The sequence below is a fragment of the Podarcis liolepis genome, assembly GCF_965112155.1.
Source record: "Podarcis liolepis genome assembly, chromosome: 2".
NCBI classification, from domain to species: domain Eukaryota; kingdom Metazoa; phylum Chordata; class Lepidosauria; order Squamata; family Lacertidae; genus Podarcis; species Podarcis liolepis.
The window spans coordinates 75,801,990-75,824,653 of NC_139555.1; the positions used below are offsets into that span (position 1 = coordinate 75,801,990).

A 22,664-nucleotide genomic window follows, 5' to 3' on the forward strand; every position below is an offset into this window, starting at 1 on the left:
TCCTCTTCCCTGCTCTCTGGCGGTGACGCTGGTCCCGATTTCCAACTGCTCTCCTCTGAGTCCCCTCTGGCTCTATCTTCCTGGGGTGCCCCCCTAGACTCCCCCCTTGCCCTGGCCACTGGTGCTCCTTTCTGTGAATCCTCTGATTCACTGGAAAGACTCGGAGATCTCGGGTCGTCGTCATCACTCATCTTTTCTTCTGCCTCCTCCCCTTCGCTCTCTGTTTCCTCCCTTGCCCTTGCCTCTGCTCCTAAACCCCTGACATCCATCCCCCCCCTCGAAGCCCCCCATTCCCCCCTCCCCTCCTTCCGGTGCTGGAGCTGGGTGCTGCTGTGTCAAAGGGACGAACGTCGGATATCGTTCGCTTCCCGTGGCGGGCCTCCATCTGAAGTCTCCCGGGTCTTCCTCCCTGCTCTCGTCGACGACGGTCACCTCCGCTTCCATCTCTGTGCCGCCGTGCTCGAAACCAGGGTCGTCCCCAAAAACGTCCATGTCCGTCTCTCCCTCACTTCCTCCTGGCGGCGTTGCTCGTCCTGGGCATTCCAGCCATTTCCTGCGGAACTGCTCCTCTGGTCTATCGTCCCACCAATACGAGGGTTCTGAGGCAGATCCCGAGGGTGACCCCTCCGGGGAACGTACGTCTCGTGTCGTGTCCTCGTCCGAGTCGAACCCCCGGAACGTGCTGGCCGAAAGCGTGGGCGTGAAAAGCCAGTCGTCGAAAAAGTCTGCCGGCATTGGTCTATGTGGGAAGAGGGCATGAAACTCGTCCTTGAGCAGAGGTTCGTCCAAGGCGTAGCCCGGCACCCAGCTGTTCGCACTGGCCGGGGTGCCCTCCCTGGCAAGAAAGTATTCTACCCCCTCTTCCCCCCATCTGGAGTCCAAAATCTCCGTGACTTCGTTGATGCGCTCCTTCTGTGCCACTCCCACGTGCCCTGTTCTGTCTCTGACCGGACTCGGCGCCGTTCCGGGTTCCTGGAACCTGTGCGGTGCCTTGTAGGGAGTGAGCACCGATCTGTGGAACACCGGATGCATTCTGGAACCCTCCGGAAGTGCCAGTCTGAAAGCTACCAGGTTGACCTGCTCTTCGACTTGGTAGGGCCCCAGTTGTTTATGCCCTAGTTTCTTCTTGGCCAACGACCTGGCCGGCACTGCGTGGGCTGCTAACCAGACCCAGTCTCCCACGTGGAGCTCTTCGCCAACCCTCCTGTGTTTGTCCGCTTGCACCTTGTATGCGTGCTTGGCCAGCTCCAGGTGGCGCCTCAGCTGATCGTGGACTTCCTGCAGCTCCGACGCGAACGCATCTGCTGTCTGCGGCTCCCCCTCCCCCATTCTTTCCAGTCCCGGGAAGGTTCTGGGGTGCCTTCCGTTGTTGGCGAAGAACGGCGTGACCCCCGTGGACACGTGCTTCGTGTTGTTGTAGGCGAACTCGGCAAGCGGCAGGTAATCCACCCACGTCGCAGGCTGTTGATTTGCATAACATCTCAGGTACTGCTGCATGATGGCATTGACCCGCTCCGCTTGCCCGTTGGTCTGCGGGTGTCTCGCCGACGCCAGGTTGATCTTGACGTTCAGGAAGCCCATCAGCTTCTGCCAGAAATTCGAGATGAACTGCCGCCCCCGGTCGGACAGAATAGACCGTGGCAGACCGTGAACCTTGAACACGTGGTCTATGAACAGTTTGGCGGTTTGCTCCGCCGTGGCCACCTTAGCACACGGAATGAAATGGGCCATCTTGGAAAACAGGTCCACCACCACCAGCACTGCCGTCTTGCCCCTCGAGCTGGGCAGATCCGTGACAAAGTCCAGGGCCACCCTTTCCCAAGGTTCGACCGGAGTTTGCAGCGGTTCCAACAGTCCGGCCGGCGGTCTGTGCACTGGCTTGGCCCTCTGGCAGGTGTCACACCTCGCCACGTAGTCTGCGACCTCCCCTCTCATTCCCGGCCACCAGAAATCCCTGGCGACTAATTCCACCGTCTTCTCCTTGCCAAAGTGCCCGGCAGTGGGCGCGTCGTGCAGCTGCTGCAGCACCTTGGCGCGAAGGTCGTCTCCCGGCACGTAGATGGCCCCTTTACGGATGAGCAATCCATCTCTTAGCTGGAACCCGTCGGCCGCTGCCTTGCCCCTTTGCACCTCTGCCATTTTTGCTCGCGCGAAGGAGTCATCCTGCAACGCTCGTCGCACCGCCTCCAGGTCCACGGTTGCCGCGGCGCACGCCCACACTGTTGGTGCGAAGATGTGCATGGCGGCCGCTGGCGTTGCGTCCTCCAGATACTGTGGCTTACGGGAGAGAGCGTCCGCCATGATGTTAGTGTCCCCCGGGACATACTCTATGCGGAAGTCGAAGTTCGCAAAGAACTCAGCCCAACGTATCTGCCTCTGGTTTAGGAACTGTGCCGTGCGCCAGTGCTCCAGATTCTTGTGGTCCGTGCAAACCTGCACCGTGTGCTTGGCGCCGATCAGGAAGTGCCTCCACGCTTTGAACGCTGCATGAATGGCCAGCAACTCCCTGTCCCAGATGGTGTAGTTCTGCTCGGACTTGCTGAGCTTCCTGGAGTAAAACGCTCCCGGTCGCCACACCCCCTGCGGGTCCTTCTGCAGAAGGACCGCCCCCACGGCTCTGTCCGAGGCGTCTGTCTCCACCCTCATCGGCCTGCTGGGGTTGACATGAAGCAGCTGCTCTTCCGACGCGAAGAGACGCTTGAGTGCCTGAAAGGACTGCTCCGCCTGCTCTGTCCAAATGAACTTCTTTTTCTTGGAGCTAAGCGTGTCCGTGATGGCCGCTGTCTGCATAGCGAAGCCCTTGATAAACTTGCGATAGAAGTTCGCAAAGCCGACAAACCGTTGGACCTCCTTCCGGTTGCGTGGGCTCTTCCAATCCAACACCGCTCGAACCTTGGCGCTGTCCATGGCGAGCCCCTTGTCAGACAGCTTGTAGCCCAGAAAATCCACCTCCGTCACGTCAAATTGGCACTTCTCCAGCTTGGCGTAGAGCCTATGTTGCTTCAGCCTGCTCAGCACTTCCTTGACATGTCCGTCATGCTCCTGCTGCGATTCCGAAAAGATCAGGATGTCATCTAAGAAACAGACGCACGTCTTGTAGAGAAGTCCCGCCAACACGTGATGCATGAAAGCTTGAAAAACATGAGAGCCATTTTGCAATCCAAAAGGCATAACTCTATATTCGTAGGTACCCAGTGGCGTGAACATGGCTGTCTTCCACTCATCTCCTTCCCGCATGCGAATGAGGTTGTACGCCCCTCGCAGGTCTAACTTGGTGAACACTTTTCCCTTCCGCACCTTCGCTAGGAGGTCGTCGATTCGGGGCATGGGGAAGTCCGATGGCTTGGTCCCATTGTTTAAAATGCGATAGTCCACTACCAGTCTTTTTTGGGGCGTGTCCCGCTTTTTAACAAAGAATACAGGACTGCCCCCCGCTGCCTTGGACTCTCGGATGAAACCGCGCTCCAAATTATGATCTATGAACTCCTTGAGTTCTTGCAGTTCGTCCTCTGACATGGAATACAGTTTCCCTTTAGGCAGCGCCGCCCCCGGCAGCAGGTCAATTTTGCAGTCATACGGTCTGTGAGGGGGTAGCCTGTCTGCCTCCTTCTCGCAGAAAACTTCCAAAAATTCTGCGTACTTGTGGGGAATCGCTTGCAGCGTGCCTAGCAGCAGCTGTGACTCCTCTTCCTCTCCTTCCTGCCGGGGCACGATGCAGTGTTCAGCACAAAAGGAAGAGCCGAAGGTCAGCTGCCTCTGGTACCAAGCCAGCGTTGGGCTGTGCTTGTCCAGCCAACTCATTCCCAATACAATGGGCGTATCCGATAGTTGAGTGACATTGAAGCTGATGATTTCTTTGTGATTCCCAAGTCGCATCACCATCGGTGGCGTCTGCTTCACCACTTGCCCCCCGAGCAGCTCCCTGCCATCCACCGTGACAACCTGCAGGGGCAGTGTGGCCGGCAGCAACTGTATAGCGTGTTTGTCGACAAAGTCCTGCCCTATAAAGTCCGCATTGCTGCCTGAGTCAATGGTGATTGGCACGTCCATGGTGATTCCAGTGGGCAGCTGGAGAGATGCGGTGAGCCTCACTACTGGTTTGGGCGGGAGGGGGTTCACGGGCTGTAAAATCTCTGGGGACTGCGTCACTAATACGTCTGGCTGGGCCCCAGGGCCTCTTCCTCCAGCCAGACTGCGTCGTTTCCCTGCTGTGGTCCTCCTTGCTGCGTTGCTGCAGTCACCATTGCTGAGGCTGCAGTGAGCTTGTGGAGCCTCTGGGGACACTCTTTCGCCATATGCCCTGGCTCCTCACAGACGTAACACTTCCTGTTCCCTCTAGGAAGCTTCGCTTTCACTGCTGCCGGTGCTAGGGCTCTGGTAGCTGACTGAGCCCTTGCACCTCCAACCTCCATAGGTTCCGCTCCTCCTCCTGGCGGAGGCGTGGATTGCGCACGCGCTGCTTCTCTGGGAAGGAAGGAGGAGCCCCTGGCTGGTTCGTGCCCTCCACGCCCTTCGTCCCTGCTCCACAGACGTTCTTCCAGCCGCACCCCCACTGCCAGTGCCCTCTGAACGACCTCCTGGGTGGTCCGGGGTCTCTCCCCCCTCGCGATTTCATCTTTAATCGAGCTGTGCAACCCCTCCCAAAAGAGGTCTCTTACAGGGGCCGAATCTCTGTCCCATTCCAGGGCACTGACCAAAGCGAAAAAGCGGGCGTGGTACTGCCTTACGCTGGCCCTCCCTTGCCGTAGTCCATGCACCTCCTTCCGGGCAAGATCCACGTCAATGCTTGATAAAAAACACCCATCCATCGCTTTAATAAAGGCACCCGCATTTTGGAGCGCCGGATCCTTATCTCTCCATAAATTGCGCAGCCATGCTTTAGCATCCCCATGCAAATGGGACATGATGAATCCCACTTTCTCTTGCTCATCTCTAAAGTCTTTATGCAGCAGTTGCAGTGCGCACAGTACGTCTGCTCTAAAGTTGGGATACTGTTGCAGGTTCCCATCGAAGTGAGAGACCAGACCGCCTGTTCGTCTCGCCAACCCAATTCCCTCCTGCCTGGGTGTCTGCTTTGTAAGCACGTCTAACCTGACCTGGAGATCCCTGCAGGCGGCAGCTGCCTCCTCCTCTCTCTTCCTGGATGCGAGAGCCGCTGCATTCAGTTGTGACACTGCTTCTCTGAGTTCCGCTATCTGCTGCTCAGCCGTCATGTCGGCTGCCGTTCGTGAGCTCGCTGGTAGGCACCTGCTTCTCTCCCCTCCTCGAGGCTGTAGATGCCCACAATTGTGAGACGGAGCTTACTGTCAGAGCTGCTTGAAGATCCTAGCTCACAGAGGATCACGCTAGCCAGCGATCATTAAGTAAAAGTCTTTATTGGGTTACAGTTTCCATTCTCAAGCTGCTGCGTGCAACTCTACGTCTAGTATCTAGATCGGCGAAGCTCCGTCTGAGTCTCCGCCCCTTGTGCACCAACTTAATATCCTCGCCCTGCTCCACCTTTCCTGCCTGACTATTCTCCTCTGGGTCCCTCTGCCCCCGGGGTCTCCTCCCTCCGGGATTCTTCTGACGCTGACCCCCCGGACCCCCCTGTCTCCTTGCGCCGGGCTTTAGGACCTGGCTCCCTTTCCGGGCTGCCTCCTGCGCCGCCTTCCGGTGCATTTGAACTTGGCGCGCGCGCCCAACCTTCCACCTTCCGTCTAACCGTCTCTTCGCTCCCCGATGGAGGTGTGGCCACTCCTGACTCGTGTCCTCCCTCCTGTTGTGAGCTGCCGGCGCTTGCCCCCTGGCTCCCTTCCTCTTCCCTGCTCTCTGGCGGTGACGCTGGTCCCGATTTCCAACTGCTCTCCTCTGAGTCCCCTCTGGCTCTATCTTCCTGGGGTGCCCCCCTAGACTCCCCCCTTGCCCTGGCCACTGGTGCTCCTTTCTGTGAATCCTCTGATTCACTGGAAAGACTCGGAGATCTCGGGTCGTCGTCATCACTCATCTTTTCTTCTGCCTCCTCCCCTTCGCTCTCTGTTTCCTCCCTTGCCCTTGCCTCTGCTCCTAAACCCCTGACACATGCGATTTCGGAGCGAGTAGTTTAGCTGGGAAGAGGAGGGGCAATGCGACTATCTGGTTGGGCTTTCTGAAGATGCTTACTGATTATTAGAATTGTGTACAGGTGGAGTTGTTTCCTTGGTAATTTCCTGTGGTATGTTTTTCAATGGAAGCTGAAAGGGAACGTTTGGTAGCTTTGAGTATTTTGGTGATTAGCAGTGTGGGGGATCTTTCTTGCCACAGTTTCTCAAGTTAAGTCTTTTTAGGACTGAATAGAAGTTAGAATCCTCGCAACTCCACAAAACACAATGTTCTATCTCTTCTGAATAGGGATGTCAAACGTAAGGCCCTGAGGCCTCACTGGGTCCTTTAGGGTTCCCAAATAAAGTCCACAGTACCCCTACCATTCCTCAAAAATTGACAAACCTTCAGGCCAATGAAAACGGTGCCTTTGTTAGAACAAAAAGGAGCAGTAACATTAATGACTACTATTGCATGCTACAGAATCCCATCTCCACCTTCAGTGGTAAAAGAGTCCAGCCATGTGGCAAGTGGAATAATGGTGTAAAAGTGATATTTTTTTCATTTGGAAGCATCATGGGTCTCAACCCCTAAGCATCGACGATCTGAGGAATTTTGTTCTCAAACATATTTGCCTTTGGCATACCTTGTTTATCCCATTCCCACTATAGAATCAGAGTTGGAAGGGACCCTGAGGACCATCTAGTCCAACCCATGCAAGGCAGGAATCTCAACTAGATAATGCATGACAGATAGTCATCCAACCTCTGCTTAAAAACCTCCAAGGAAGTACAGTCCACCACCTCTCATGGGAATCTGTTCCACTGTTAAACAGCTCTTACTGTCAGAAAGTTATTCCAGGTATTTAGTGGGAATCTCCTTTCTCGTATTACCAAACTACTTATTTAAACCATCTTCTCAAAATTACCGTAAGTGGTTACGGTGGTACCTCTAGTTGTGGACTTAATCCATTTAGGGGTGCCATTCGCACCCTGAAAGTCTGCAACTAGAGTGCCTCTTCTGCGCATGTGCGCAGTGCGATCGAGCGCTTCTGCGCATGCACCGAACCCAAAAGTAAACACTCCCAGGTTTGCCGCTTTCATAAGCTGAAAGTCCGTAACAAGAGCGGAACGCAACACGGGGTATGACTGTATTACTATTCAAACAAGTATAAGAGGGCAGGTTTCATAATAATAAGCATACTGTAATTAATTTAATCTGTAGCCTGTTAATGATTTATACACCTCACAAAATATTCTACACCTTCACTGTTGCACAGAAGCCAATACATTTGTGTTGCATCTTTACCCCAAATGTTTGGGGTGTGGGCAAAAATGATTCCTTGCTCCCAGGTTGCCAATTAGCCTGAAAAACAAGTGATTGATTTTCCTGCAGTCTTATCTATAAAATATAGCATATGTTGGTGTTGACACTTTAGATCACCTCAATAAATAAATAAATAAATAAATAAATAAATAAATAAATGCTCGTTATTATTTTTTACATGGCAACTACCAGATGACTTCTCTCTCCTCATGGAGAGTTTGTATTTACAGCTATTTTGAGCATGGTCAAAAGTCCAAAAAGATTTTGGAGAACAGCAAGATGAACTGCGTGGGGAAAGCAGTAATTTGCAATCATCTATTTAGTTCTACCTGTCTTTTTAATTTGGCTGATTAATTATGTCTAGTGATTAAATCACTGCTTTTTATGATGATTAAGCTAATAAACCAGGGTGCGTGTGACTACATTTTTTGAGTGTCCCAGCTTTCTGAACCTAAAAGGTGCTCTCTAATATCTAATCAGCGACATTTACCTTTAATAACCAATGCTGCATGGCAAACCCATCAAAGCCCTTAATTTAAGCAGAGTTTAAGCACTGTATTTTCTTCCAATGCAATCACTGTGTATGTGTAACAAGATGTAATGCACCCCAGCATGCATTCATATGTACCCAGTTTAAGGTACAACAGCAGCCTAAAGCTATATTTATGTTAGCAACTGCTGGACTTCCTGTGGCATTTACTAGAGGACACACCCCCTACTTTGGGTCTGTTCACATGAGTCCTGCAGTAAAAATTACTCACTGGAGCATTTTAAACACCGTAGCTTAAAAATACTTCCCATTTCATTGCTAGTGCAAAAGCACCCATAAATGCATCTGCCGGTCTAACCATAAATTTTATGGTAATAGGATATTATGTGGATTTGTAGGTCCCTTTTTTACCTTATGAAAATAGCACAATGCTACAATACCTAAAATATGGACAGAATCAAAAGTTTCCTCTGTAAAAGTGATTAATTATATGGTATAAGTGAATGAATTTCTTCCATTAGAATAGTTATTTAAAATAACTATTCACTCAGAGATTACAATACCTACAAATCAACCACATAAAAATAAGCAACCAGAAAAAAATGCCTTAAAACCTGCCACCTCTATTCTGGATAGGGCTAATCTACCCCATAAGGATCAGTCATACAGCCTAGAGGTGACCCTAAATCCAGCTGCAACAAGCTCAATGCATGAACTTTTTCACTTGTCCAGGGTACATACTGCATATTTACAGCATACATGCCTGGGCCCTGTGAGAAGAAGGTTCCCTATTCCATCCTACATGCATACTTTTCTATACAATTAGACCATCAGCATGGCTCATCTCACTCAAAGTACATTAAACCTGCTGCCAAAAATAACCATGAGACACAAATTAGTACTCTCCATCACTGTTATACTGAACAGAATGTATGTGTCTACTTAGTCCAAAGCTACTATACCCCAACGCTATCGTAAATATAAAAAATGTAGTTTGCATTCCACAAATATGTCCTTGTCCTCCTCTATTTGAATCTTTCAGGCAGCTATGGAGCTAAAATGCTAAAATGTTTACAAAGACTGGAAACAAGAGCAAAATAGGTGGCAAAACAAAAGCAAAGAAGAAAGCAAAACAAATCCTAATTGTCACAAAATTTACTCCAATGCAAGCCGATTGGTAGAAGCATCCGGGTATCAAATATATATAGTTTATATAAGGGTTTAAAAAGCAATCAGTGCAGTACCTAATCTGAATTGCTTAGATAAGTGTATTCAAATATGTAATTCAGACAACACCACATCTCTGCTTGAGTGGCAATAAAAAGCACCTGTGAGTAACAACACAACTTTGCCAACCCCACTGCCTTCCTGCAGCAGGCAATGTTGCCCATTTTCACTGTTTAATTTTTAACAGATTATTCAACAGTGGGTTGGTTAACTGTGTTGAATTCTGAGGAGTCCCAGTTTAACACCTTAGTCACTACCACAAACAGCCGCCTAGTGCATTATTAAGTCGAGGTACATGAGACATGGACTACTACCGAAGTGCCCTTTGGGCAGATAGTGACAACCTTTTTTTTTACCAGCAGCTATGCTACTCAGGGAATTACATAAACACAATGGGATTAGACTGCATGGTTGACACATCCAAGCTCCGCAGTCACAACTGAGTGGCATCAAGTCCTGCGTGGCTCGCACTCTAAAACCTATGAGTATTAACTTAAAAGGTGGTACACTTTGGCCCAGTCCAAGTATCAATGAAGTAAAAGCAAAGTTGGGAATGTGCTTAAAAACTCCCACCTCTCCTTGTGGATACCTACTGTGGTTACCATTCAATACAATTATTTAAAGTGAACTTCTTCCAATTCTGGTTTGCCCAATTCAGATGCCAGACGGAGCAGGCTGTGGTTAGTGTGAACCAGGATGTGGAGGAAGGAATCTGTACACAAATGGGGAGGAGGAAGAAAAACAGGCAACACATCAGCTTATGGCACATTCCCTTTTCTGAAAGGTCTAGGCACAGAGTGTACTCTGCTTGTGCTGATATAGATGCATACACTAGGATCCAGATAAGCGTGTATGCATATTAGGAAACTGCTGTTTTTTTCTAGCCCCTATACACACACACACAAAACACGGAGAGGGGGACAGGATAAAGGGAGCAGCTGAAAATTCATTATGCGCACACACTGCTTTAGATCCCAGACAATTTTTTTTCTTCCAAGATAACCCAAATCCTAAGCCATTTATATAATTTTAAAAGTCGTTATATTAATCTTTAAAAATGCTTTGAAATTAAATTTGAATTTAACGTATCTCAGAATGAAACTATGAATTTATCAAAACTACATTAAGTTTTAGCCTACTTTCTATATAAGACAACATAACCAACTATTGAAGTCAAACATTAAAGGTATAACCCAATGTATTTATTGTTGTTGAGAAGTATGGATACTTATGACTAAACCAGGGGTCTGCAACCTTTAAGACAAAAAGAGCCACTTGGACCCGTTTCCGAAGAAAAAAACAACTGGGAGCCGCAAAACCATTGCGACATTTAAAACAAATATATCTCCGGAGCCGCGATCTGACAGCGGGCGGGAAGGTGACGTCGGGACAGTGCGTGACTAACGCACGTACCACCCCCATGTGACGTCACAGCCAGTACAGCGCCCGCCACAGTGGGGAGTGTCGGGGCGCACAATGCCTCTCCTCCCCTCGCTAGTATCCGCCTCAGAGCCGCGGCAAAGGTGTAAAAGAGCCACATGCGGCTCCGGAGCCGCGGGTTGCAGACCCCTGGACTAAACCAAAAAGATTGTACATTAACTTTCCATCTCAGAGAAACATTGCACTGCCCTGCAATTCCTAGCCCCTACACCTGCAAGTTCTGAACAACAAGTAGGCCTGGATCCAAGAGCTGTACTTACAGCACCATCTTTTTACATGTATACACTTGAGTTCCATGGTGTTTACTGTCAGGAAAGTGAAATTGCAGTCCTAGGCTAACATAATTGCCATCCATTAGCCCAGTGGATTTTTCTTCTCCTCTCAGCAGAATGCCATGTCATAGCACAACCTGCTCTGAGAATTCCCCTCAGAGTTTAAGAGATAAGTTTTTGATGTGGTATGAGAGCTACTAATAAAAACAGCAACACCCTAACCCAGTACCCTTCAGTTCCCAGAACTAGTTTCATAATTCTCTGAATCCTAGTTTTACATCTTTAGAGAGCTTGTTTGGTGTCACGGCATCTGCAAAAAAAAGACCCTCAAAAATGTCTAATCTGTTTTGTGATTGCCCTTCATATCTATGCAGATAAAAACTCTGCAATGCAACAGGCATGTGGGATACACGGTCCAAGGTTTTAGATTGTCTCCAAGGTAGCAAAACTGCAGAAGGCCCTGTTTAGTTGCAAACAAGGGCATGTTCCATCTGTGCATGGACCAGATACCCTCACACAAAAGGCTCGCAGTAGGGATTAACAAAGCCCACTTCTCCTTCTGGGTGCTGACAGACATGCAGAACACCTCACTGTTCCAAGGGATCAGGAAGCCTGTGTGGGTTTACTATGTCCCAACCCAGCTCCCTCTCCCCACTTTAGTACAAATTACTCATTGTGAGATCAGGACAACATATAGTAACAGCATTTTGTGACACCCCACTCCCCTTGTCCAATTGGACAGTGAATGCCAAGCAAGAAGTTATTTATTCACTATCACTTGCTCCATTATTTGCTAGGCAATTATATTTAACCTTCTTGGTAATGTATTATTATATACCAAACTCTAAAGGGAATGCTCCTACGATGATTTTTTTTTCTACTGAGATTTATGTGATGTTGCCATGCAGTAACAGCTGAAGCTCAGCAAAGTAAACCCTAGTAAACACTTAGATGGCCACTCATTTATATATACTTAAGGGTTATATTAAGCTTTTATGTCTTTATACTACACTATGACGCAGAGTTTTCGTGCAAATTTATTGAAATACAATATGTAATAAATATTTCAGTTTAAAAGTACTATTAACTGCAGAACCACTTCTTCAGTTAAACACTGAGTGATCTGTAGACAGTTTGTGTAGTTCATTTCTATTCTTCTAAATGCCTACCAAGGCTGTACTCCTCAAACAAGCTAAATTGGAGTACTGTACTTTGAATACAATACTCTAAATCTTCGTTATTTTCCTACTGTGGTAGAAATCCAAATGCAGCAGCTGGTCTGTGTATCAAGTTGTGCTACTGACCTCCTCAGGAGTTGTTTGCATGATGTGATATTCTACACATAAACATTCAGTTTTGTTGCTTCTTTTTGCAGTAACCATAATTTCCCATCAGGCAACAAGAACATATCCTCTTTGATGTCCGTATTTAAAATACTGTTAGTTGCACAACAATGAATGAGCTCGTAGAGATGATCAGTGCACTGAAAGTACTCGGCCATCTTATAAGTTTGAACATAAAGTAGGCCTCATAGGATGTGGTGTGTTTTTTAAAAAAGACAACAACATGTCCCAACAGCTTAACATGAAATGGAGATACTAAAGAAAGTGTGTGCATCACCACTTATGAAAGGCATTATAAGGGTTAAATTGCATGCTGGTCTCAAGGTATGGTCTGAGGGAGGAACAGGAGACCACAGCCTTGCTGAAGGTAAGTGAGTCTGGTCAGTGTGTGGATGAGTGATCAGTGGAAAACCACATGTTCACTGCCTTGGGTTCTATGATGGAAGAAAGCCAAGATATAAATATAAGAAAATAAATAGTACTGGGCATGTTCTTCCTTGATAAAAACAATAGCTACAGGGGGCAGGGGAGCAATATGCATCAGCACAGGAAACGGAGCTAAAATTTTAGGAACACAGGAGGTTTCCTTATACCGAATCAGACTATTGGTCAATCCAGATTTGAATTGTCCACACGGGCAATGAACCACTAAACTATGGCCCTTCCCATGCCCTTTTCTCCACTGAAGATCACTTCCCCCACAAAGCTGCTATAGCCAGTGTTCAAAACTAGCCAGGTGCCGGGTGCCTTTTGCTATTATCGCGGGTCCAACTGTGACTACGCAGAGATTTCTGGGGACCAGATTGGCGACCAGAGTTTAAAAATCACTGCCTTAGTCCAAGGTTAATACCACTTCCATTTCCTCTGTGTGTTTTTCTCCTTCTTGCATACTGGGATAAGGGAATTGTTGTAAGAGGAAGCTACAGTCAGGCAATGTAGTTGAGATCACAGAATCGTAGTGTTGGAAGGGACCCTGAGGGCCATCTAGTCCAACCCGCTGGCAAACAGACATTCTGTTGTGGCGACCATAATCTAGGTTTAAGGTGCCACTTGGCGCCTAGCTTATATACCTGAGTTTCTAAGACTGGCTATAGATCCCAATGCTACAGGTCCCAATACAAACCATACCACTACAGTGGTGCCTCGGGTTACATATGCTTCAGGTTACATATGCTTCAGGTTACAGACTCCGCTAACCCAGAAATAGTGCTTCAGGTTAAGAACTTTGCTTCAGGATGAGAACAGAAATCGTGCTTCGGCAGGGCAGCAGCAGCAGGAGGCCCCATTAGCTAAAGTGGTGCTTCAGATTAAGAACAGTTTCAGGTTAAGTACGGACCTCTGGAACAAATTAAATACTTAACCTGAGGTACCACTGTACATGCAGTTGCTGACTTCTGTCAGAAAAAAACATTCCCAGTATGAAGCACACAACAGGGAACTGAGAGGAACTTGAGCCCAAAGCATCTTGGGGGGCGGGGGGGGGAACTAGGCTAACATTAACATGTAGTTTGGGCCCTAAGTGCTCAATTCACTGCACGTACCCAGATCAGACAACCCCATTATCTGCCTTGGGGATACATGCAGGGAGATGAAGCAAAGGATTATAAAAAAAAACTAAGTTCAACTATTCAGGAACAGCTGTATTTATTTGCTATAAATTTTCTGGATCCTGAAAGATCCATCCTGGAAGGATCTGAGCAGCATCACTTCAAATTTACCAAAATACTCGTTAAGGCTTGCCCAGCACTGCATATAGTGTTTCATTAGATCATCAAGAATTCATCTCCTCTATCTTTCATCACCAAAACACAAAGAAAATATCAAAGCATTTTTAATAGCCACATCATTTTGAGATACTATCAGTTTCAGCTATTTGCTATAATGGGAATTCCTTATAACCGATTTCGCTAATGAAAAATGGTTTATTCAGCTCCATAAAGGAAAAGGAGTGTCCTAAAGAATAAACAGCAAATAAATGAAAACAGATTAAGTGAACAAGGACAAACTATTAATCTTCTAAACCAGCAAGATCTTATCAAGGGTGGCCCAGAATGCAAAGGAATAGCAATGATCCATTTCACCACAATAAACTGCCAAGATTAATTCAGGACTCTAGTGCCAACCATTAACAATCAGGGAATCAATCCACCAGATACTGCAGCCGTTCAGCCTCCATTCAGTTCAATGGGGGGGGGGGTAAACTCCATTGAAACTAACAGAAGTTAAGCAGCAGTGTGTAGTAAATTTAATATGGTACCCAGTAGTAGGCCTACAAATCCACTGAAATGAGAGATTTCTACAAAAATAAGTGGGTGCAGAACTATAGTTTAACAGTCTAATCAGAATGAAGTGCCAATCGCCCAGCAGGGATTACTTGCATTGACTATTGCCAATTCTATTGAACAGTTTAGTTAACAGAGGAAAAGGAACCCTAGTACTGTATTAAAATCATATTCTCTTAACATTCTGTGTGTGTGCATGGTTTATATGTCTCTTCTGACTTTGAAAAATAACAAGTTATGTACTTATAAAGTACAAATCCACTCTTAATTTGAGCCAAGTTTAATTCCGACTAAGCTCTGCATCCCATTCCTGGACCTATCTAATTAAGCTCCTACAGCACTACTTTTCTCCTAGAAGTACAGGGTTGCAGCTAATATTTTTCATTCTTACAACAAAAATATATGAGCTTTTTTATGCTTAACAAATTGAGGCTGAAAGATGGGTGACTTGTTCAAACTCACCTAGCATGCCCATAGCTCTGCAGGTAGAGCATAAAACACTTAATCTCAGGGTTGTTGTGCGTTTGAGCCCCATTTTGGGCAAAATATTCCTGCATTGCAGGGGGTTGGACAATATGACTTTTGGGACCCCTTCCAAGTCAACAATTCTATGATTTTATTATTCTTCCCATTCACTACATAAGCACATCTTGCAGAGATCTAAATGCGTACAGCCAGGTCCAATTTAAAAAGCCATCTAATGGACAATGCTGGTTCTTATCAGACACTTGCTTTCATTTATTGGGCAACCTGAGCCATCATTTCTCATCTGCACAATACCTGAACACCTCCTATGCTTTTAGGGCTGGCACAAAATATTCTCTTTAATTGTTCACATAATTTAATTTCATGGAAGACAACACTAAACTTCCCCCTACAATTTATCATCAGCTTGCTCCTACACTGCGAGTCAGAAGTGTGGAATGCACATATTACAGAAGCTACCGTGTGTTCTTCTAGCCATTGATCTTTGTCAAAACTTTAGGTACAGAATACTGAAGTAGAAACATATTTCTGAAAGAAATGGCAGAGCCGCTAAAAACCTCCAGTTCTCTCTCAAGTTAGAAAAAGACACCCTTAAGCCAATGATAACTGCTTTAATGATGAAGCTGCACACTATTCAACAAGTCGGTATACATAAGATTATGTACGGCTATCTTCACTGAATGCCTTTTGACCTGTTCTTGCACAGGTGAGGTTCCCATTGTAAAGGGGGGGAAACTCCCTCGAGGCAAAGTGAAAAAACGAAGAGAGCTTGGGCAAAGAAACAGTTACATTCAGACAAGGGACTTTGCGCTAGTGTAATTGCCTGAAAGACCCCAGGGAGTCAGTACATGCTGTAGTAAACATTATTCAAGGACCCTGCAGACTTTTATGCTATCACAATACATCCCCTTTCTCCTCTGACAGGGGAAAAAACACATGAAGCAGCTTCAACTTTCTCCTATGGAAGTACTGGTAAATGCACTGACAATACCCAAGGATTGGAATAACAGCATTTTTATATTGACTAGAAGACTGAATAATCATGAAGATTTCTATCTTTTATTTCCATTGTGTAGCAAGGTCATAGCATACGGGAGCTTCCTAGCATTCAAGTACATACAATGAAAGTACAGTTTCCTGAAATTTATTTTTCTTTGTCCTTTATGAGCTGGAGTTCTACTCTTAGGCAATGCAAATTATTCATTACAGTGGATTATCATAGTAGATATTTGTAATAAATAATCATCACTGTGCGCCTCTCAAGCCACCTGGAAGAAATAGATCTGTTTAGCTCAATTCATTTTAAAAGTCTTATTTGAGGATTAAAATAAAGAGTTTCGTTTTTATTCCCAGATCTGCCATGAAGCTGCTGAATAATAGCCAGCAACAGCACTACTTTTTCTGATGCAGACAAGTATTATGATAGTCTAAAGAGCTGCAATTTCAAACTGAACAAGCTATGAAAATGCAAGGAATTAACAATAGCAACAGTTTAGCACATGTTTATTTTTAAACCAATGGAGAAATCAATTTCAGAATAAAACTAAACTCTTTCCATGTCATCATTCCTGAAGCCAAAACATGACGTAGTACAAATAAGCAAATGTGCGGTCTCCAGGAGAGATTATGGCTGCTTTCTTCCTCTCCCTGATTGTTTCACAGCTGCACTGAGCCACAGTTTTGCCCTGGTGGCCTAGTGTGTCATCCACAGCTCCAGACAAACCACAAGCTGCAAACCTAGACTATGGTTTGCCTGGAGCGCAGCAGACAACACACTAAGTTTAACCATTGCTTAGTGCAGTGCAGCACTGCAAAGTGGCTGCAATCTCCTCTATGAGGACCTGTGAGTTTTCTCATTCGCACTACGCCATGTGAACTGGGCCTATATCTGGCATAAAGCTTTCCCATTCAAAACTTGGTAAGGTTCTACCTTTTTATTAACAAAACTTGTTTCCCCCCTAATATTGAATAAAACTGGTACCTTCCTATGGAAAATAGATTAATTTTCTTGTAAAAATATGTTCTACATCCTCTCTTCAGCATGTCCGCCACATGTAGTAGAACTATTCAAACAATTTTTTGCTAATGATTAATAATAATAATAATAATAATAATAATAATAATAGAAGATAATTCCACACTGCAACTTGAAAGGAAGTATTATGGATCAGTTACTAAGTTAGGTGCCCTTGTTTACCTAGCTCATCTCCTTTTTAAGCAAGGTTTGCCCTGTAGAGAAATCCAGTGTAAGCTTCAGAGTCATTCCCACTCCTGAAGTTGTTCTGTCACATAAACATAGTGTCACCCAACACACAAATACACAGAATCAATGAGAATAAAGTCAATTCCTTTTCACCTTTTAGTACACTAATTAATCCATCAGGAAAGCCTGAAATTGAAATGAACTGCCCTCTCTGTTTCACTTCAGGCTGAAGCAGGAGCTGCTTTCTATCCACTGAACAGCATCCCTCTGTTGTTCTCTAAGGCCTGGTTCACACATAATGAGAAACAGCACTGCTGAAATCACAGGCTCTTCACTCCTCTCCCATCCATGCCAGGACACAAGCCATGGTTTGGCTTGCTTTAAAACCCAGATTCATAGTTTGTTTTCCCCCAAACAAACTACTGCTCATTCACCATAAACCATAGCTTATTTTAAGTGTGGCTTAATGTGATGTCTGTGAACCAGGTCACAGAAGTACTGAGAAATAAGATTATATGCCTATTGTTCAATCTGAATTACAAGAAGTCTCAGGGTAAAGCATGAACACTACCCTGAAAGTGGATTAATTCCATAAATAGAAGAAACTGAGTCTGAACTCTTATTTTTATTCTAAACTCTCTTCATAAAATTCACACATACTTGGCATAGGTGCAATAGTTAAATCTGTTCCCTATCTGAAGGCATATTTTCACCCCAGTTAGATACAACCCAGGATGTGGGTGGTGCTGTGGCCTAAACTACAGTGCCTTGGGCTTGCCGATCGGAAGGTTGGCGGTTCGAATCCCTGTGATGGGGTGAGCTCCCGTTGCTCGGTCCCAGCTCCTGCCCACCTAGCAGTTCAAAAGCACATCAAAGTGCAAGTAGATAAATAGGTACCACTACAGCGGGAAGGTAAATGGCATTTCCGTGCGCTGCTCTGGTTCACCAGAAGTGGCTTAGTCATGCTGGCCACATGACCCAGAAGCTGTCTGAGAACAAACACCAGCTCCCTCGGCCTATAGAGTGAGATGAGCGCCGCAACCCCAGAGTCGTCCATGACTGGACCAAACGGTCAGCGGTACCTTTACCTTTTAAGTGACAACCCAAATGTGCACAGATTACAGATAGTGCAGCCCTTCCTGTAGGTGAAGGAGTTGACAGCTTTCTAGCATTCAAGCTAAGATTTCAACAATGCTGTCACCTCACTTCTTAACTGCCTCATATGCCTCTGCTGTCCATGGGTCCTAATTGAGACATGAGCATACAGGAATAACACTATTCTGCAGGGATAATATTTAATCCAGCCCTTCCTGTGCTACAAGTCTTTTCACCAAATGGGAGAGGGAAGAGCACAGCATACCCACAACCAAAATAAAACACATTCCTGGACTTGCGTGGAAAGGCAAAGTTTAAAGTCATTCTCAACATTAAAATGTTTTGTTTTGGCTTTGGGGGAAAAACACAAGAGGAAACATGCAATTCCTACACTTCCAGTCTGAAATGACACAATCCAGGAAGAGCTGTACCGCACATGTGGAATGACTTTTATGTATGATCCCATGATGTATATAGATGCATTTAGGAATGAGGCCTACACAGAGCACTACACCTGACTTGATTGAACTATCATGGTATAAGACAACAGTTTTGCAGGAATCCTAGTCTGGTTACTGCCTCTACTATAGTCAATCCTGAAAATATAAACTACTCATGGATGAGTCATTGCTGCCCAAAGAGTTCAAGAACCAATCTAAACTTTTCTTGTTAAGCCCCAGACTAAACACAGTATCCAGAGACAAATTCCCTTTAAAGACATTTGGACAATTTCCATGAACTGTAATGTGGTTTGAAGTTTTACAGTCTCTTCGTGTGTATCACAAATTAATGTTAACACAAAGCTACAGGTGTCTACTGCACTGTGTGTGAATATAACAGGGAACTGAGTGCCCTGCTTTTTGTGGCCAGTGTACATCTGTGTTTAGTGAAACAAAGTTTATTTACTGGTTACATTTCTATACCAACTATTCCTCCAAGGAGCTCAATGTGCTGTACATGACCTCCCCTTCTCATTTTATCCTCACAATAGCCCTGTCAGGTAAGTTAGACTGAGAGACAGTGACTGGCCCAAAGTCACCCCAGTGAGCTTCACTGCTGAATGGGGATTAGAACCCTGGTTTGCCACATCCAGTCAGACACTAACCACTACACCACACTACACATTTGGTGTGCTGTCAGTAACATGTGGCATTACTCTAAGATGCCAAGCCTAAACCAACTTGGGTGATGTCCATATTCTGTAACTGCTTGTTGCTCAAATATTACCGGTAAATGTGTATTTTTGTTACAGGAAAATGGGATTTTTAAAAGCTTCCATCTATGAGAGGTACTGTGTTGAACTAAGATATACTGTATTTCTAAAAAGGCTTAGCGTTGTTCTCACCAGCATGTGCGGTACAAATAGCTTAGCCTGATGCATAACAGTAACAGCTATTACTATAAGTCAGTGGACAGAACGTATCAGTTCTTACATGAATGTTAGAGTTGTGCACCTTACATTCTATTTTACTGAAATGTTTGCCACGGTAACCTCTGCCTCCCTCCCAGCAGTAGTAAGTCCAGAGAAAGAGGCAGAAGTAACAGGACCAACCTAGCGCCACAGTCTTATCAGTAAAGAGTTTTATATCAGAGTTTTACTTCCAAGTGGATAAAGGTAGAGGCAAAGCTATGAATCCTAAATGTTACAGACTCTTACACACTTTTTATGACAGCAAATTTCTCTCCAAAGCAGATATAATCATTCCACAAAACCCACGTGAGACCATTAAATAGACATCACTCTGGCCTAGGAGAGGCCTAGTAATAGAGCTGCTTTTTAAGAGCGGATTAACTGCCTGTCCCTGCAAGAGAGAAACGGTAAAAGTCTAAGTTCTGGACTCCTCTTTCTTTTTCATTAAGTAAGATGATTCCACAGTTTCATGCACAGAAATGCATCTAAATGGAGTCAATTCCCAAACTGTCTTTCCTGCACAAGCCCCTCTTTGACTGTAAGAGCATTTCCCCAACTTGACTCAAATTTGTTAAGGCTGCCTTCTCCTTTCCACTGCAGCCATCTGTAGTGTGCATCCCTCATTTAGGATATATGGGTTCAGGTGCATCCTCAGCTACAGGGCAATGAAGCCCCTGCCTTCTTGAGTCTTAAGAGGGAGGGCAGAAAAGCAGAGAATGGAAACTAAGAAAGCAAAGGGTACAGGAGTAGAGTTGTTTTTCAACTGAAAGTAGAGTCCCACAGGGGGAGGTATCAGTAGCACTGGCAAAGGGGCTCCGCGGAGTGTAATTTGGTGGCACTGTAATCACGCGCAATCAAAACAACGGCGGACACCAGCTGCCGATCCAACCCACCTTCCTCCCCCACCCACAAAAAAAGTCGCGATTTATGGGGCCAGGTTGATGCGAGAAGCTCGCAACTGCCATCAACGTCGCAGATGGGTAGCAAACCGCGTAGCGGTCTTCGGAGAAAGTGTGCGCTCCCGACGGAGTTCCCCTGCGCTTGGGTTGAAAGATCACTTCGCCGCTAAGGGGAGGGAGGAGGATGGGGGAGAACCACAGCCCAATTGTTTAAGAAGGCCTCATCTTTTCCAAATGAAGCCATTTTAGAGAAGGTTAATAATAATAATAATGCTTTTATCATCATCACCAACACCATGTCAAACGCCACTTCGGCAAAGACAAAACACATGGCCTCAAAAGTTCAGAAGTTCCCTTGAAATGACTTTTCCTCTAACCCACCCAAGTTAGAAAAAGAAAGTGCATCCACAACGTTCAGTCGCCCAGCCAGAGATTCCAGAAACCAAGGCGAGGGAAGGAGAGGCTTGGCTTTCCTTGGGCACACAATAACGGGCAAACACCCCCCCCCCCCAAAAAAAAGAGGGAGAAGGAGCACCTTCCAGTGCTCTGCGCCTAGGAACTTTTTACAAGTACAGCAGGAAAACAAATGCGAAGGGAAACGGCAGGCGGGCAGGCGCCCCCTTTCGGGCCCGGAGGTGCGCGGGCGCAGAGCGCCTTTCTCCCGCGTCGCGGGAACTTGCGCGGAGCGCGAGAAGCGCGCGCGGAGTTGGTGCTCGTACTGCTGCTGCGGCGGCGGCGGCGTCTCCCGGCTGCACATCCGAGCGAAGCGCTCGCCACTCGCTCGCTCCCCCTCCCGCTCGCCTGGCTGCTGCTGCTGCTGCTACCGCCCTCCCTCGCCGTCTCCCGCATCAAACTTCAGGAGCCGGAAAAAAGCCTTTCCGGCGGCCGCGCACGCAGCAAAACGCGCCCAGCAGCTGCAGCGGGCGCCCCCCGACCCGCGAGGCCCCGCATCCCGCGCCCGCCTTACCTGCGGGGAGTTTTTCCAGCCCCGCGCCGCTGCCGGGGCTCGGGCAAGGCTCGCCGGCGCTCCGCTCACCGCCTCATATCCAATATGGCTCGATCGGCCCAGGCGCATGCGCCCGCCGTCTCCCTCCCCGCTCCCCTCCCCTCGCTCCGGAGGCTTTTTGGGCGCTCGCAACGCACTCCCGCGCCCCTCGCGCTCGGGCGCGCCGAGCCCTGGCGCCGGCCGGCGGCTGGGGACGGACGGGCGTCCGCGCAAGGGCTCAGTCTGGACCCCCCCTGCCCGAGCCGAGCCGCTGCCGCCGCCGCCCCAGAACCAAACTTGCTCCTCCAGCACTTCGGGGCGCCGGGAGAGGCGGCGCGAGCCCCCGCCTCCGCCCGTCGCAGCGCCGCCCCGTCCCCGAGGATTTCCCGCGGGGCGCGCACCTGCCTCAAGTTGTTGGGCGCGCAATTGGGGAGGCTGCGCGGCGGCTCGAGCTCGAGTGGGGGGCGGGAGCGAGCGAGCGAAAAAGAGCCCCAGCCTCCCGTGTGCTGGAATGAAGCGGGAGAGGCAGCTGGAGGGGCTTTGCGCGAGACAGGCAGGCGCTGTCAGCTTAGCTCTCCATCCAGCGCGCTGGCCTGGCGAGCTAGCAACTACTTGAGCCTGCTCCCTCGCACTCAAGCTGCAGCGCCCGGCTGCTTTCAAGTGCCATAAATACACCGGCGGAGTCATGCCTTCTCCTTGGAGAGCCAAGTTCATTTTTTTCACATATTTTTTTCTCGAGAACTCGCGACTTCCTTTCTTCCACCCGCCCCCCTCCCCGTTTTTTTGTGTGCGTTTGGCCCAGAAAGGCCGGCGCCGTGGGTTTCCTGACACTATCGTAACCCCTGCCTTGCTTTTTCGTGAAGATCTCTCGATCCTGGCTCCGCTGGCTTTTGCTGGGGATCCTGCGCCCCTTTGGCCTCCCTCCCTCCACGCCATCCCCCCCCCGCTCCGCCGCTCCCCTCCCCCTGCCGAAGATGTAGGACGGAAGCGCGGCCCAAGTGCGTGCACGCTGGAGGAGAGGATGGCGGCAAAGGAGGCGGCTGGGTGGCTGCAGCTGTTGAGACATTTAAAGGCGGGATAAATTAAAACACAACCGAAATTAAAATCTGAAGACGGGGAGGGAGGTGGAGTTGTGGCGGGGGGGG

General features: G+C 47.5%; 1 protein-coding gene across 1 annotated transcript in view; it reads right to left on the reverse strand.

The window, feature by feature from the left end:
- SFMBT1 (Scm like with four mbt domains 1) overlaps positions 1–21,877 on the reverse strand; it is an 82,327-nt gene extending 60,450 nt beyond the window's left edge. The window contains exon 1 of the mRNA XM_083488922.1: positions 21,502–21,877. The gene's annotated coding sequence lies outside the window, so the exon portion shown is untranslated. The remainder of the gene's footprint in view (positions 1–21,501) is intronic.
- Between the last annotated feature and the right edge of the window lie 787 nt (positions 21,878–22,664).